Here is an 18,788-nt window from a genome sequence, read left to right on the forward strand (position 1 = left end):
TCTAATCTTCTGACTCATCAAAGTAGCCTCCTTTAACAGGTATAACAGGTATAACAGCTGAATGCCCTTCTTTCTACATCAGAAGCCAAATATTCTTCAGAAAGGTCTTCCTAACTGTTGCATAAATGTGTGGCTCTTCTGGGTTGCTTTGCTTCCACGCTTCTGTCCAGCTCATTCCAAACCAGCTTAATGTGGTTTGTCTGGGGACTGTGCTGGCCACTCCATGTTGCTTGCCTTCTTGTTCTTTTTGTTGTTCTTTGAGTTTTTGTATTGATTTGTTTTTGTATTGATATAGATTAACCATGACAGAGACACACAACCATTAACTTCTTTATGAATTAGAAAAAAGAGATGTTAAATCTTGCGATACTATGATTTTTTTCAAATGCGTTAGATTAGTGCTATAATGTTATGGAAATTTTAACAATAACCTGCAACACACCCAGTGAGCTTGATTTAAAGTGGGTTTAATAAACACATTGCAATGTGGAAAGAGCATCCCAGTGAAACAACAGGATCATCTCTGAATTGTGGCCACCGCCCTTACATCTTATATACAGAGACACAGACAAAGAACATTCCACAAACTCTTACATGTTGGCCCCTATCACGGGTGGCGGGGGAGGGGGGGGAGAGAAGGTGAAGGAGTCCCACTATCTGTTCAATGTCTCCCATTACAAAGGCCTCACTGTGTTAACATTCCACATGCATGCAAACTAATGACAGGAGTGCTATTACTATAGTAAATTGAGAAAGTGATATTACTATAACTAATGTTATGATTAAAAATGTGATTAATACATGAAATTTGCCTCCACAGTAAATTTTAACATTTGTATCATAGTTTCCTTTTATGTTGCAAGAGCTATAACTTCACAATGACATAAAACAAGGAGAAAAAGGAACTTAATTTTGAATACACCAGAAATAAGGGGAAAAAAAGGAAAATGGAATGAATGGAAAGATTCATTTATTTTTGGTGCATTTTCATTAGAGACCCACTACATGATAAATGATGAATTTTCCCACAATGAGCAAATCACAACAGCGCTCAATAACTGACTCAAGTGTGTATTGAACTGATGTGAGTTTAGCTTGATTAAGATGAAAACATGTGATGTATAGTTTAATCATAAAATCATAATTTTTCCTGTACTAAGATCCCATTTCATATGAATATATCATGAACTATATAAAATAAAAATATAGCCAAGCACACCTGCCATGACAACCACAAAAAACTCATTAAAACTCACTCAATATGTAATATTTTGATAATATTTAATTTTCAAACTAAATTACGGTTAAGATTTAAATAAAATAAAACACAAGAAATTACCATTCCCAAACTTCAATTACATTATTCAATTTACCTATTTTAAAATCTCTAGAGTAACAGAAAAACCTTATAAATGAATCTTTCACATGTTCAGATTCACGAGACTACTTGAATTGCGCTGGTGCCGGAGCTGGGGTCATCGTCATCATCCATTTTGGGAATCTGTGTTTACATGTACAATACATGTACAATTAGTACAATCAAGATGGCAGAATTATTATTAGTGTATTCTGAACTCAGGAATGTGATATTCAACATATACAATTTTCAACTGCAACTTATGTTTCCATCATATTGCTTGTTACACATTAATGTCTATCAATACAAATAGACAGAATAAAGAAGCACCTCATAGTCAACTTCTTTGCACCACTCTCTGAAGCACTTCTTTGCCTTGTTTTTCTCAGTTTCAGTTTTAAAGTTCTTCATGTAAACCCTAATGAACACCTCAGAAAAACACTCTGGCAGGAGCTTGGACACCTGGCATCAAGGACAGCCACATAAAAAATAACACATCATTACAAAGTCAAAGTTGTCTTATGGAAATACATACAGAATGATCTCACAGCTCTAGTTCTGACCTCTGATATGGGGATTGTGAATGCCTCGTCAGGCTTCTCCTTGCTATAAAAATATGTTTTATTGATGGGGTCCTCGTCTTTCATCCCATAGTCCAAACTGACAACCTAATAAGAAATGTGATAAAACCCTCCATTTAAATCCAAATGTAAATAATGGCTCAGTTTATTATTATAAATGAATAAGAACAGACAAAACTCAAGAATTTAAGAAAAGTTCAAGATAATAAGGAAAAAAAAAACTCACAATAACTTCAAAGTTGTCCTTTCCCAACTCAGGAACGTCTTTGTCCAGTTTCTCTTTCAAGTTTTCCTTCTTCTCCTAAAAGATGAGCGAGCGCGAGTGAGAAAGAGAGAGACACTGTTTGCTTTCAGTGTTATTATTATTTTAGATATTTAAGCAACTTGAGGCAACTGTTATTGGGATTTGGCACTATATAAATAAAACGTAACTGTCCATCGATCCATTTTCTTCCACTTATCTGGGGCTGGGTCCCGGGGGCAGCAGCCCAAGCAGAGAAGCACAGACCTCCCTCTCCCCAGCCACCTTCTCTAGCTTATCTGGGGGAGGCCCAGCCGAGAGATAAAATCTCTCCAGCGTGTCCTGTGTCTGCCCTGAGGCCTCCTCCCGGTGGGATGGAGAGTTGGAGGGAGAAGAAAGGGATTCATACTTTACTGACAACACACAGAAAGACAACCTTCACACCGGTGGCGCCAGTGTCCGGCAGCCTCGCCTCTGTCAGTGCGCCCCAGGGTGGCTGTGGCTACAATGTAGCTTGCCATCACCAGTGTGTGAATGTGTGTGTGAATGGGTGGATGACTGGATGTGTAAAGCGCTTTGGGGTCCTTAGGGACTAAAAGCGCTATACAAATACAGGCCATTTACCATTTAACCCATATGTTTTGTGTCAATTGGCAAATTTTTACTTGTTTAGAGAGAATCTGTGTTTCTCACTTTTTCCAGTTTCTCTGTCTAAAACATGTTTTTTCCCACTGCCTAAAACTTTCTTCAGAATACTTGGGATTTTACTTCATATGTTAAAGCACTGAGAAAGCAATGACATATGCCTGCTCAGTTTTGTGTGGCAATGAATATAATTAGTTGGTTCGTGCCAAGATTCTCTGAGTGGAGAGTCTGTTTCTCCATCTTATATATTCCATGCCTAAGTGGACTCTGTAAGACTCCCAGTGAGGAAATCACAATCAACACCACTGGAATCAGCAAAAGAGATATTTATTTGTATTTATACACTCATGGGCTTTGTGCAAGATGCTATTAAAGCTTAGCTGGCCCCACCAGGTCCAAAGGCAAACTGAGTGGGTGGAAATTCACCTAGCTAGCATTGAGAAAGGATATCACTCCAAGTCATCTAAGCCATATGTGGCTCACAGTCCTGGAGACACTGTCTTTTCAGCCTATGTTGTGCTGGATAAAGCCCACCAAATGAAGACCTTAACCATATTGCGTCTAGCTGTGTGTCTGAGGTAAAAAGTATTTTTTCTCCATATCTCCATATCTTTATCTCCATATCATTGTATATTCAGTACTGGTGCTATTATATGATTTGAGCACACTTTGACCACACTTGTTGCCAAATGCAGTGATCAGATATTTCTTTTTATTCACGTCAAAAAATTCAGAAAAATCGAGCTTGAGCAGGCTGCATTAAGAATAAGTGAGTCTGAAAAATATTTTAAACACACTAAATATTACAATTCACATAGATTTTGCACATCTGGTGTGTAAAGGCCTTTAGAGTGAGATTTGAATGAAGTACCGCACCTGAATCACCTAGTTTCCAGTAGCAGCCCTCCTCATGCACCAAAAATGCATGAAATTCTCCCACTCTTTAATTTACACATATAAAAGAATAGAGAATATCTTGGGCCATGCATGTGAGGGTATCTGTCTTTCTTGCATTGCAGCATGTTTGAATCACTCCCTAACAATATGAATATGTCATCCTGGTTGATGGATGCCACAGTCTCATAAGATGGTCCGCCAAGATGAGGTTCTCCTCTTCCAGCTAAACTCTCTGTAGGAGGGGGTAAAGTGACAGAAGAAATTGCATCCCTCTGTAAAGGACAACTGTTTCTCATTATGGGAAAAGAAGAAGAGAAGACACTGAACTGCCTCTCTGGAAGCAAAGAGATGTGTCACCAGCATGCAGAAGTGGTCCCAGATCTTACCTACTAACTCTGTATGCAGTCTTTATTTTCCTGTGAGTTTGCCCCCTTTGGAGACTGATCTGCTGTGGGTTCGGCAGTCCTGGCATTCAGACTTTTCATAGCAACTTGACCTCTTCCCTATTCATGTAAATTGATTTGACTGTACTATCTGTCTACAAAAAATACATGGTGGTTCGTCAGAAAATGCAGAAGGGCTACACAGACAGCTGGCAGCTGGGTGACACAACCCGATGACAAAGAATTGGCCCTATGTGTTGCCTCTTTCCACATTTACTGGGTGCTCTGACTATTGGAGAGCTGCACACAGCAGCTTACTATTACTCTGTCCTGGTGATGCTTCTTGAGGGAAAGTTCTAGGGTAGCACTGAACATGGTGCATGTCCAGGAGAGCAACCACATGTATCAGAACATCTGAAAACGCTCCGCGTCCACACTATCGTTTTCAGTCATTTTCACAGAGTTGTGCATCTACATTGAAACGGCCAAAAACGCTTACGTTCCAGTATTGCGCATGCGTGAAACGCAAGACGATTCGACCTGCCTCATTTCTGTCTGCCGTTTATTTACTTTCCGGCTCTGAAATGTTGCGGCAAAATGTTGAAGAAAAGCACAGAGTTTTTTAAATGGACTAACAATGAGGTGGAGTTGTTGCTGCGAGTAACACAAAAGTACAAAGTTGCAAAAACGATTGAGAATTAAAGAATTTGAAGAAAAGCTATCTGGAGCATGTACAAACTGATATTAATCTTTAATAGGGCTGTCAAAATTGAGAGCAAACAAAACAACTGCTGTATAATACCTAGGGATGGGTATCGAAACCCGGTTCTTGTTGAGAACCGGTTCCCACTGTTTCAATTCCTTGGAATTGTTTGCCATTTTTCCAAACGATTCCCTTATCAATTCCAGTCGCCCCGAATTACGTCACCACGTTGCGGAGCGTCATTTACGTGGCAGGAAATATGGCGGCTCAAACGCTAAAAAGTTTGGTCACACTTTACGAGAACGGATGACAACAGGGCAACTTGCAATACTTGCAAAGTAGATATTTCATTTAAGGGAGGAAACACTACGAATATGCAAAAGCATTTGCTCAAAAAACAAGCGATAACCTTAAATGAATGTCGTGTTTTTAATTCCGCTCCAGACTCGTGAATCTCAACCCAGCAGCAGCGGTAACGTTTGTACGTCCTCTTCCGTTAATACGGCAGGTAAATAATCAGCTAACAGTGCATATTACGTTAGCGCGATCTGCCTTATTACAAAACCTGCCATTACTGTACGCTGCATTTAGGTGACCATGATGAGAGAGACAGACAGAGTCTGGCTGGCGCTCTCTGGCAGTTGTCGCTGCAGTCTACCGTTAGCGTCTCCTTTCAGGCCAGGATAGACGAATGTCACCGAGCAGTGACTAAGTTTGTGGTCAAAGGCTTGCACCCATTTGCCACAGCAGATGTCCCCGATTTTCGGTAAGTGAATGTGTTTAATTGTAGGCAGGGACATTACTGGATATTCTTGTGTAATTGCTACAGAATAATTTATGTTATACTTTGTTAATGCTACAGAAGAATATTTATTTTATTATTTTACATTTACATTTTTTTTCCCCGGGGACCCTGTGACACCCCATTGAAGAGCCGTAGGCTGTGGATCTCTTAAGATCTCACTGTTGGGTTTGTAAGGCCATGTTACTCCTAAATTTCTATCTTGTTCAAATAGAAGATATAAAACAAAGTTCTAAGCTAATCGACCTTAGTGTTCTCCTTTTTTTTAAAAAAAAGAATCGATAAGAGAATCGATAAAGAATTGAATCGTTAAACAGAATCGAAAATGGAATCGGAATCGTGAAAATCTTATCAATACCCATCCCTAATAATACCCTCCGCTACCTTGGTTGAAGTGGTCACATGACTGCATCCTATGACTAACATGTGTCATCGTTTTGGAAAGTCTCCATTTTCGCTGTCCACACTGCTACGCAAAAGCACCATTTTCAAATGTATGCGTTTTCGAGAGCGTTTTCAAAACGTAGCAAGGGAATATGAACCTTTCTTTGGGGGAAAGACCAAAGGTGTGAAACAGCTGTGTACTGCCTTTTGTTCTTGTAGGAAGTATTTAAACCCAGGGTCATTCTAGGCTCAGAGAGAGACTCTGCCGGTTGTCTTGTCCCATGATGATGGTTTCTCTCACCAAGCTTGGGTTTTTGTTCTTTTTTGATTAAAGGATGTTAGCTACCGCTCACCATTTGTCTGCAGGCTTTATTAAATGGAAACTTCCACAACGAGATGTGAAACTTCCACAGAATTTCTCATTTTACAACTCCGCTTAAATATTGGTTGACGACAACATAAACCAGTACTGATTTTGTCAAAAATGTTGGATGAATAATTTTATATTTTTTTTAGCATTGCATAGTGCTATAATTCCCAAGGTTTAAAGCCTGATGTCAAAAAATAAAGAAAAAACTATTGAAGCTAAGGGTTAGAATAAAAACTCACAGTTACTTGAACGGTGATTTGTTCATCATTACGACGATAATGAAAGCCCTTATCAAGCTCCTTTTTCAAACTTTCCACCATCTCCTGAAAAATCAAAGAGAGACTATGTGCTTACATTGTTATTATACAGTAATTGTTTTGTTAATCTTGTTTTATGAGCTTTTATGATTCTTACCGCTATCATTTCCTCTGGGTCCTGTTTCTGAACTGCTTTGGTCAAACTTTCTATCAGTTCCTTAAGGACAGAAGTCAGAAAAAAAGCTTTAATTGTTGTCTTTATTGTTTTGTTAAACTTGTTTTATGATTAGTTCTCAATCTTACCTCAATTATTTTCCCTTTTTTCTTGATTTGAGAAAAGGGGAGGAATAGGAGGTAAAAGACAGGAATTTACCAATTTGTGACAACACACATTAAGAGCACCTTCACATTAAGCCACATACATGTAACAGAATCTCTGTTTAAAACAATTTTTATCGGCTCCCAAAATTGAGCTATTCCAAAGTTTTCCTCAAAATACGTGGTGTTTTACTTTATAAATGGAAAAGGGAATCTGACAAAATTATGACATAGGCTTTGCCAGTTTTGTGTGGCAAGGAAAATGAGAACAGTTGCTGCTGTCTCTAAAATGTTGATTTGTCATTTAAAATCTCTATAGGCTATAGCAAGTCACACACTACATGCTGTCATCAACCTGTATTTAGCCTGATTGTTAAATCATGCCACTATTATATTATGATTTTTAATTATCAACATTGTGGTTAACTAGAGTTCCTATGAGTTGAACTAACTTTTAACTAATATTAGCAGTGGCTTTAGAAGTAATATGAAGCCACATTAGAGCAAGTGTTAAGCTAAAAAAAAAAACTGTTAAACTAAAGAAAACTTCTTCAATAAGAAACGACTAGACCCATCAACATCATGGGTCAAGAGGTGGAAACAGTGGACAGTTACAGGTCTTTAGATGTGATCATACCTGTTAGGCATAGGAACTTAAACATATTTTTGTAATGTACATTCAATCAGCTATTTTTCTTAGATTTATAGTGTGCATATTAATTATTAATGCAATTTGCACTATTTGCACATCTATTATGTGAAACTGGAAATATGAAAATGTGAAAATTCACTTGAAAAACTGTTAAACTGTTAATAGTCGACTTATAATGCAGGCACATGAAAGCCTTACTTACTGGGTTGGCTTGACCCACACACCAATACAGCTTACGATCTGAGATCCTCTGTAGAATCTCCTTCGCGCCCTTTAGATTATCGTCGGTGGATTTAGATATTTCTTCAACCACTTGGTCTATAGGGCAAACAGAGGAAAATGGAGAGACAGGTTCCTATAGTATTTAAAAGTAGAATGGGAGGCAGCGCATTAAGCTTTAAGGCCCCCCTTCTCTTAACTCAGCTTCCAGTTTGGATTCAGGAGATGGACACCGTCTTTACTTTTAAGATTAGGCTTAAAACTTTCCTTTTTAACTAAAATGTATAGTTAGTACTGGATGAGGTAACCCTGCATCTGCACTTAGTTAAACTGCAATAGACCTAGACATTTCTTTCAAGTAAAACTGAAAAGCCCTTAAAGTGTCCTTCAAGCGTTTTAAATATGACTATTTTCTTTCAAAGAAACAAAAAGGTTTTTGTTTAGAGTCTGTCAGAATATGTTTTAAATGTTTTAAAAGATGAATTTGTAGTTCATTTTAAATATAGCGCAGTTAGAATCCACTACCTGTCAGCTTTGTGTAGGCCTTCATGTCAGTTTTAGCTGTGGAGAGCTGGAACTTCTCCCCTTTGGAACCTACAATCTCGATGTGTCTATTTGCTTCTACGAGTGCATCTTTGATCCTGGATGAAAAAAAGGAATATCATATCACTCTCATAATCTATGTATCACTTTCATATGTATAGATTTGGACCTGGAGATACTCACATCATTTCTACACTCTGGGTTACTCTGTGCTTGTAGGCTCTTCTGTGGAGAGAGATCCTTGTGTGGAACATGTCATACAGGTTTGCCACTTCCTGTTGAGACCATCGCCTATAGTTTAGTTACAGCCAATCAGATAATGAATTACTCATTAAAAACTGATAAAAAGCAGGGATCCACACCTTGTCTCTAGAGCAAATGTGCTTCCTCCCATTCACATCACACACCCTGGCAAACATGATGAAGCGCTGATGGTCAAAGTTGTTCCGGATGCCCAGGTGGTGGCAGTCCCTGAGATAGGAGTGAGGAAATACATACATACATTTAAATAAATGTATTATGGTAAAGCTTCCAAAGCATCCTTACGATTTCCTGTATATAGAAATACTGAGTTTTATAAAATGTCACCAACCTGGCAAAGTAGTCGAACTTGTCGACATCAATCCCATTTTGCTTGTTTGACACAATTTCATAGAGAAAGGATTTATTCTCACCTCGACCTTCATACGGCCACTGTGGAGACGACACCAGAATTGACCTTCATGACAGAAATGATAACGAATGGTTTCATAACATTCAGACAGTAACTGGCCAGTACCTTAGTGTCATCACTCTTTAGAGGTTTAATCATCTCCTTGATAAATGTCAGGTCAGTTGTCATGTTCAACCTATACTGCTTCATCTCTTCCTCCAGATTATTCGTTTTCACCAGGTGCTCAAACATCTCTACAGAGGCCTCCTTATGCTGCATGAGATATATTATTACTGTTTACATCAATCAGACATAACATTATGACTACTGACATACGAAGTGACACTGATTATCTTCCGACATTTTGCCCTCAAAGTTGATGTGTTAGAAGCAGAAAAATGGGTAAGTTTAAGGATTTGAGCAAGTTTGACAAAGGCCAAATTATAATGGCTATGGCTGGTCATCTACAAAATTGCAGCTGTTGTGGGGTGTTTCCAATCTGTAGTGTACAGTATTTTTCAAATGTGGTCAGGAACAATGATAAATCAGGGAAAGGGTCACAGGTGGCAATTGATGCTTATTGATACTGGTCAGCAAAGACTGGCCTGTGTGGTTCGATTCAACAGACTGTAGCTCACTGGAGCCTATCCAGATACCACATAGGGCAAGAGGAATGGTACACCCTGGACAGGTCACCAATCTATCACAAGGCTCACAAAGAGAGACAGACAACCAATCACACTCAACATTCACACCTACGCTGAAAATGCAAACTCCACACAGAAAGGCCCTGGCCAGGTGGTGGACTCAAACTCAGGATCTTTTGTTATTGAGGCAACAAAGCTCTTGATGCATGCTCAATCATCCAGACAAGGAAATCCCAGAAATTTGATTCTATTCGTCCTTATATAATATTTTCAGTGGGATAAACATTTTGTCACTCATCTAAGTGAGTTCTTCAGTCATTCGGATGAATGATGAAATGTTTCTACACTGAAAACACTACATACAGATGAACAAAATCAACTTTCTGGGAACAGGATCATAGGCTAGACAAGCTCCAGGAAAGTAAACAGATGAACTGATAAAAGACTGAGCCGATAATGGGAATTAGACACAGCTGTGGTAAACACATAGGAGACGATTACACAGGTCCTCAGCTGCATATTTTCTTAAATGTTAGGTTTTTTAGGGTGCTTAATCCAGAAATGACCTCCATTTCCCTCCATCACGTACAGGTTTTTTGCAAAACATGAGGAGTTTACATTAAAAAGACTAAGGAGCTTGGAAAGAAAGCGACTGGACTTCTTCCAGGAGTTTCTTGAAACTATTGTGAGACCTTGCCTCACCCTATCATGTGGCCTATTAAGATCACCTGGCGCAAGATGAGATTGGGAGTTGAGGGACCTGGGAAGAGATCTCAAAATTGCATTGTAGGTGACAGGCAGTTGGTGTTGGAAGCCACCCCCTTAACCCTCTCAGGCTCAAATTAAGTTTTTGTTGCTAATGCACAACCAAGTCCTTGCAGTGGTACTTCTGAGTAAAAAAAAACTCATAAAATATGTATGTGGGGCAATCAGGTTGTTAGTTTTTAACTGTTGCAAATCGGCAACGCCTGCCTCGAGAGGGTTAATTTAACAATGGTCATTCACAGTGTACAGATCTTCTTTCAAACCATCTGTTTTCTGTGCCATAATATGAACATTGGCATCCCCAAAAGAGTGGCCTTCATCCTTTATATGCAGATCTACAGCTGAGTTTTCACACCTTCGATCATGTGATGAAGCACCTAATCAACGACGCTCTTAAGGGGCACGCCCACTAAGGCTTAAAGCCTGGGACACTCCACCATTTAGATGTTAGACTTCAAGAAGCTTCTTGGATGAGGAGTTTACCCTAAATTCAAACATAATCTAATAAGTTACAGTTAGCCCACAATCTAACACCACAAGTTAAAAATTATCTTAGATTCTGATTTAATTTTAAATCTGATTCATTGCCCTGTGGTAGCTGGGATAGGCTCCAGTCCCCCGTGACCATGGCAAGGATAAACAGAGAATAGAGGATGGATGGGTGTAGGTATGTATATATTGGTAATTGTAGTCATAGTGACATGTGACAATTAAAGCATACTGAAGTAAAGCAATCGCTCTACATTTATCTTGAACAGTGTTTTGTCTCATGCCTTTTTACAACAACTGTCTTTTATATTGCTGCCATCTTGTGGCCACAATTGACTATCATCTCTAGTAGAGGAATCAGTTGGAGCTGCTAAAATCTGCAATTGTATGAGTTAGGCATTCTCATGGGCATGTCTGTGTCTTGTTAAGAATAGCTCGAGCTTATCAAGTCAAAGGGCCAGCAGTGATTTGTTGTTGTTTGCACATGCACATTGTGGATAAACTTCTATTGTCTCACAGTAGAAATTGATTGTTTTCTTCGCCTACCTTCCAGTCTTTAGTTGGTGGGTCCGCTTCAGGATTGAACATAAGATCAAACAGACGAGAGAAGGGCCCGTGTCCTGTATGGAGAAATACAAAATAAACACTCACAAATGTTGAGTGTGTGAATTTTTAAGTGAGCCAGTGATTATACGATAGTCATACTCAGAAATCAAACATTTTTCATTTAAATGGATAATTTTTTTTTCACAGAATCTTTAGAAAAAATGCTCTGAACCTGTTCGTGTTTTTAAAATCTTGATCTGTAGATTTTGTTTTACTGAAGGTTGTGAATGAATAAATGTAATTTTTATGTGTACAAGTGAAAGCCGGTTTGTGAATGTCTTCCAAGCAAGACTCTTAAATTAAACTGTACTTCATTGTCTTATATCTAACATTGAAATCTCAGAGAATATGTTTTATTTGATGAGCAGAAGCATTACATGTAAAGTGTATGTTATATATTATCAAGTAAGCGCTTATTCATGTTAAAAAGACAATGCTCAGATATTTTTATATTGTGTCTTCATTTGGGAATTCACATGACACAATCAGGCCCTATCTTATCTTAATGACCTTGTAGTACCATATCACCCTATTAGAGCACTTCGCTCTCGCACTGCAGGCTTACTTGTTGTTCCTAGAGTATTTAAAAGTAGAATGGGAGGCAGAGCCTTCAGTTTTCAGGCTCCTCTTCTGTGGAACCAGCTTCCAGTTTGGATTCGGGAGACAGACACTATCTCTACTTTCAAGATTAGGCTTAAAACTTTCCTTTTTGCTAAAGCATATAGTTAGGGCTGGACCAGGTGACCCTGAATCCTCCCTTAGTTATGCTGCAATAGACTTAGGCTGCCGGGGATTCCCATGATGCATTGAGTTTTTCCTTTCCAGTCACCTTTCTCACTCACTATGTGTTAATAGACCTCTCTGCATTGAATCATATCTGTTATTAACCTCTGTCTCTCTTCCACAGCATGTCTTTATCCTGTCTTCCTTCTCTCACCCCAACCGGTCCCAGCAGATGGACGCCCCTCCCTGAGCCTGGTTCTGCCGGAGGTTTCTTCCTGTTAAAAGGGAGTTTTTCCTTCCCACTGTCGCCAAAGTGTTTGCTCATAGGGGTCATATGATTGTTGGGTTTTTCTCTGTATCTATGAAGTGCCTTGAGGTGACTTTTGTTGTGATTTGGCGCTATATAAATAAATTGAATTGAAATGAAATGAATTGAATTCCTGTCACTGGATACTCTCCTCACATTCATGCTCCGTTGGTTTATGCACTACTCTTACAAGTCATTGAGGGTTTTTAAAAAAAAGTTTTTGCTTTGTTATTTTGGCCCTCCCTCTCGCTGTGCTCCCTGGCAGGTAAATCTGCACCTCTGAACCTTCCCTTGGGTTACTGGCTCTATGAGTCTATTTGCTGTATCTGTGGCTTTCCTTGAAACTTACTAAGTTAGTTGTGGCAGGTGTCCTCCCTCTCTATGCCTGATTCTGTCAGGAGTTTCTTCCTCTCCCAATTGCCCATAATTGTTTGCTCATAAAAAATGTGTTGGTTCACTTTAGAGCTTAAAGCTCCATGTGCTAATAATATTATGTTTATTATTAAAGTTTTACTTTCATGTTCATACTTAAACATACCCATCAATAAAAGCCTAGCATATGGCATGGTGAAAGACGGGCATCACTTACCCAGGTCATGGCAGAGACCTGCAATTTGCACACAGAGGACATCTCGGCCAGTGATGTTAAGTTCCGGCTGCTTCACCTTGAGGGCTTTGGCAAATTCTCCTGCTAAGTATGCCACCCTGTATATTACATAGACACAAACACAGAAAGACAGAGTTCACCATGCAGCATAGTGAAAAAAACATAAACTGTTGTGTCTGCAAACCTCTTGACATACCCAATGGAGTGTTCAAAGCGGTTGTGTGATGCTCCTGGAAAAACATAATAACCGCCCCAAGCTGCTTGATATGTCGTAGTCTCTGAAACTGAGGGGTGTCTATGATCTTGACAAGAAGTGGGTGTAACTCAATGTGGCCATGGATGGATCATTAAACACCTGTGTGAAGAAAATATAACATTTTGATAAACTGTGTCTAATCCTTATACAAAGAGGAGTAGTAGACACTGCTGCACACTGCTTTTTACCTAATATTACCTAAAAAACATAAGCTTCAACTTACCTTTTCTCTGCATTTAACATAACACATTTAACATCCAATAATCAGCCATTTCACTGCAGGGTGCTACTAAACAAACAGTTTAAGCATATGTGACGCAAGAAAGCCAATAAAGACCAAAAAAATTGGTCAAAGCCGTAATCATGATATTTAGGACTAGATTTACTAGTGAGGTAGAGTGCAAATATTTTTGGGGGCAATTTAGCCTGATGATACATTTGCAAATATGTAACCACAGCAATGGAAAGTTCTTTGCTGTTCTACTAACAGTGCAATTTCTATACCGAGATGTACCTACTCAGTTTATCTCAATAATTGTCCTATCAAGTTAAAATTAGTGTCTTAAAAACAAGCACATCCACCCTGTGAGGCAGCGGTGTCTTGAACAATAATAATACTGTAGGTAATATGTAAGTGCAGGTTTTACACACACTGTTTCTGAAAACAGTGTGAGGAGATAAATTAGGGGACACTGAAGAAGAATTATTGTGTTTTTGATATAAAAGTAAACTATTAAGAATTTCTGTGACTGTGTGAGTTCTTGAGGACTGAGTCTCAGGTGGAGCACAAAATTTATCTAGAGGGCACAGTAAGGGGGGCCGCAGAAGTGGTGGAGCCAGGGATTCTCTTCACCTGACGGGCAATTTATTTACAAAAAAGAAATACTAATAGCCAAGCAGCACTGGTTGGTGTGAACAACCAAAAGAAACTTGTACAAACAAACTTTGCTGCAAACACTGCAGAACTAAGGAAAATAAATCAACAAAAGAAAATTTGTCTTTATTCTTACAAGGCCACCTTGAACTCCACCTTCAGGAGAATTAACTCAGGCTTATGAAGCTTAAGCCCCTCCCCTGAGAGCAAACCATGTAAGCATTAATAATTACTTTACACTAGGTACTCTTACCCAAAATATAACAAAATATTCTATTCATCACTTCTGAGGCTTCTACACAAAAATCACAAATACAGAAGTTTATTCACAATGACTAAAAGACTAAAAGACAAACTCCCCACTGTTTCTTACGATTTGGTAAGAGCCCAATTCCCCTCTACTATAAAGAGGCTTGGAATTTACTGTTTCCTGTTTGCAGTCTGTACCTCCAAATGGTGGCAACATGGACCAAAGCAACCTTCAACATTCTAGTAATACTGATAAACCAACTTTGCAATAAATGATTCTGAATACATGGGCCCACTGTGTGACTATTTCATAGTATGAAATGATAACTTAGATTATGCTTTGGAGAATTACCAGAAGTATGCATTTTATTTCACTTACTTAGGAATACAAACAAAATGATGAAGGAATAGCACACAACTAAAAGAAAAACAGGCCAGCTAGAAGTAATAAATTGCCATTCTAGCATGTAGTGGGCTATATGCAGACTTAGTCCTCTAGAGGCCATGGGTTAAACAAGACTGATGCAGCCAAACAAGATATAAAAAACAAAAAATCCCACTCACTTTTACAATATCATCAATATTATGTATTGCCTTTACTGAAATAAAATCAAGAAACCATAGCAACTGAGGTGACAGCATCATGACATGATGCTTCTCTGTTTCTTGAGACCAGATTATTTGTCTCCTCTTCTGCAGTTATTCTGATCAAAACTGGTCACTGCACATCCTTCATGAATCCAGTGCTAAGGATTAAGGTAAGGATATTTTAATTGATTTATTAGTTAATGAGATCCATTGTGAGTCCACATCTGCTTTGAAGCAGAAATAATGTTTGTAAGGGAACCAGCCCATTTATCATATAGCCTACTGCTTGTCAGTAGACTGGTTCTTACATAGTGTTTTTCTACTCTATCTGAGCACTCAAAGCACTTTACACAGCTTCTACATTCGCCCAAGCACTTTCTTATACGCTGTTTCCAGGTGCTTCCTATCTAACATTCACACACATCCATACTCCGATGGATGCATCAGAGAGTAACATAGGGTTAGTATCTTGCCCAGGGATACTTGGCATGCAGACTGGAGCAGACTGGGATCAAACCACCAACCTTCTGGTTAATAGGTGGCTTGCTCTACCACCTGAGCTACAGCCACCCCAAATACTGCAAAAGTAACTGTGAACCAGACCAGTGAACTGTCCAAGCTTAAAAAACCCACTGCAAGGTCAGAATAGTAAAAGTGGTTAATTGAACTGGAACATCTAGCCCAAATATCAAAAGGTTAACCAAAAAATAACTTGAATACCACTATTTAATAACAATAATGTTGCTGGCAGATTTTTTGGCTCTGAGGCATGTCTTGCCCCGCTTTGTAAAATTGTTGTCTTGGTCAGGGTAGCGCATACAGCAATGGTGGTGTATATAAAATGTCAGGCTGGCTCTAAGCCTGATTATGTGGAGCAGCTAGCACCTCCTGTCATTAAGTGTGACATGTGTGTCACACTTAATGTGTGTCTCCATGCAGAAGACTGTGACAGCACTGAGCAGCTCCCTGTGGCAGGCTGTGGCACCCACGATCTGGGACGGAGAGATTTCAAAGGTCTTTCCTCCCCACTGCTGTCACACTCCACAACAAAGACACTCCGCAACTTACCAAACACACACATCCACACATGTGCAATAGCAATAACACTAAGTGCAGTACTCTTTTTGACATCATTGTATTATACTCAGTTGTATATAGCATTCGCATTCTATTTTATTCTATTGTATATAGTATTTTATTTTATTTGATCTTATTCTATTGTGTACAGTTGTGTACAGTATCTTACTCTTATTCTATTCCAGTGTTTTTCTAATTTTTGCTATGCAACTTTGCACTGTCCACTTTCTGCTGTAACAAAACACATTTCCCATATGTGGGACTAATAAAGGTTATCTTATCTTATCTTTTCTCATCTTATCCTCTCCTAGTGCAGAGTCCAACAGAGTAGATTTGCTCTCCAGAGGGATTATCCCCCTTGGATTATTATCCCAAAATAATCTCCAGCTGTGGGATACTCTCAGGGCTGCATTGTGCCTTTAGAGTCTTTTGACTTAAAGGCACTTTTGATCAAAACTGTCCTATTGTTTGCTTCAGGATCAGCAAGAATGATCAGTGATTTAGTCATACTGTTACCCTGCTGTATATTCTCTCTGAAATCACTGTTAAAAGATGATTTAATTCCAATAAATCGTTTCCCACTCCAGCAACACAGCCTTCATCGGGGTCATCAAGACTTATTCTCCATACATAATTGGATGCAAAAAAAACCCCTTATTTAAATTTTTAGGCCTATCCACCAATCCACTCTACGTTGTGATTGCACAAAATGGTAACACTGTTTACATGCGAGCTTTATCAAAAACCAAAAAACCCCAAAACTAATCTATGTGATACGGTGTTCATGTAATAAAATATACAACAGTAAAACATCTCATTCTGTAAAGGAACACATTGTTGAACATAGGAGCTCCATTAAGAGAAAAGACAATACCATTAAGAGGAAGACGTGTCCATAAAAAAACGCCTCAGATTTTTGAAGTGTGTTCACAGGCAATGATTTCTAGAAGTGTTCCTGAGCCCATGCAGTCATTTCATTGAAAGAACGCTTTGTTTTAAAGATCACAGGCATCCATTCATTTATAGCCTTGTCGCTTGCACCCAGAGATTTCTTCAGATTCTCTGAATCTTTTAACAATACTATATACTGTTTAGATATTGAGAGTCTTTGCAATTTTACATTGAAGACATCATATTGAAGTTGTTTCACATTTTTTCGCAGACTGAGTGACTGTTTACTTCTTCTTCACTTACGAGAAAGTCTGCTTTAGCTGTTTTTAGATCCAGTCATGTTACTGACTGCCTCAGCATGGACGCTGATGTTAGGCTAATGATCTTTTAGTATCATGTCTTCTACTATGGCAATGGCAACTTGTTTAAATGGAAATAATGTATATAATGTATTTTATCAAGAGGAAATTTAAATCATATTTTATTTTAAATGGATAGGTACAGTCTTTTTGAATATTTTTGATACTGTACCAAACGATTACATTGCACCTTATATCGCACCTGCTCTTGTATATTGCAGCTTATAGCAATAAATAATAAAGAGCTAATCTATTCTATTCTATTCTAAATTATAAGTATTGGTTTTGTCCAAGAGTCATGTTAAATTACCTTGCTATACTTTTTGATGTCAAGGTGCTTCTTCATAGCGTTGTAGATTTCAAGACAGACACTTTCATTCCTAAAGAGTAAAAAAGCACAAACGTAAAAGCATAGTAGAAACATACTAAATTAACTGGGTGAACAATGCAACTTCTTTTATCATGGATAAACTTACGTTATGCCAATTTTCTTCAAGCGATCAGGAGTTAGATGACAAAGCTCAGTGATGTTGCTTGCTGGGTACATAAGGAAACAGTTAGGAGTCCTGTGATACATCTCCTGTGACTATTAGCAATACTAGCAAGAAAAGAAACAACAAAATGTATTCTAGCCAATAAAGGAATCAGTTTAATTTACTAAAGCAGATAACTAACCTCTTATTTGGGCTTCACATTCTTTAAACTCATAATCGCTCAGAAACCGAAATACTTCTTCCAGTGTCATTTTGCTGGTATTTGATGTCAGTTCCCGTGAGCGTGTCTTCTTTTGCGTCTTGATGCTCTCAGATGTAAAGCCTTTAGGACAGGATGGTCTTATGAAGAATTACAAGTGTAAAAACGGGCAAGCATTTTATTCCCAAAAGATAACTATCTGATATGTTAAAGACAAATTTTTTGTTTCCGTATTGATATCTTTGGACCTGTTCTAAAAAATTGTAATATCTCTAGCGTAGATGATGATGCAGTTTGCAGTCAGCTGTATTCTGATTTCTTGCCCCTTTCCAATTCAAGTGCATAATCCTAGGTACTGTAACCTATGTAGGATAAACAACTCTTGCTGCTGTTCATCTGTAATGAGTTTTGGCTATTAGTCTGCTCTTTACCTCAGCTGGTGTTTATGTCTGTTTATACTCTGGAGGATGCTGTAAGACTTTGTGAAAGGAGTCTGACACAAGTCAATTAGTCAGAGACGCTCACTTCTGTCCGATGACAGTGATACTAAGGTGAATTTCTGAGGATATCCTGAACAAAAGCACTGCTGTTTTTACTGCTGTTGGCCAATGTTAATGAAACTTTCTTTGGGCAGCATTGCTGGAGTCAGACCC

The 18,788-nt window shown here is 38.6% G+C and overlaps 1 pseudogene; it reads right to left on the reverse strand.

The window, feature by feature from the left end:
- Positions 1 to 1,068: 1,068 nt before the first annotated feature.
- LOC102077020 (deoxynucleoside triphosphate triphosphohydrolase SAMHD1-like) lies at positions 1,069 to 18,187 on the reverse strand (annotated as a pseudogene).
- Between the last annotated feature and the right edge of the window lie 601 nt (positions 18,188 to 18,788).

The sequence above is a fragment of the Oreochromis niloticus genome, linkage group LG20, assembly GCF_001858045.2.
Source record: "Oreochromis niloticus isolate F11D_XX linkage group LG20, O_niloticus_UMD_NMBU, whole genome shotgun sequence".
In the NCBI taxonomy this organism is placed as follows: Eukaryota; Metazoa; Chordata; class Actinopteri; order Cichliformes; family Cichlidae; genus Oreochromis; species Oreochromis niloticus.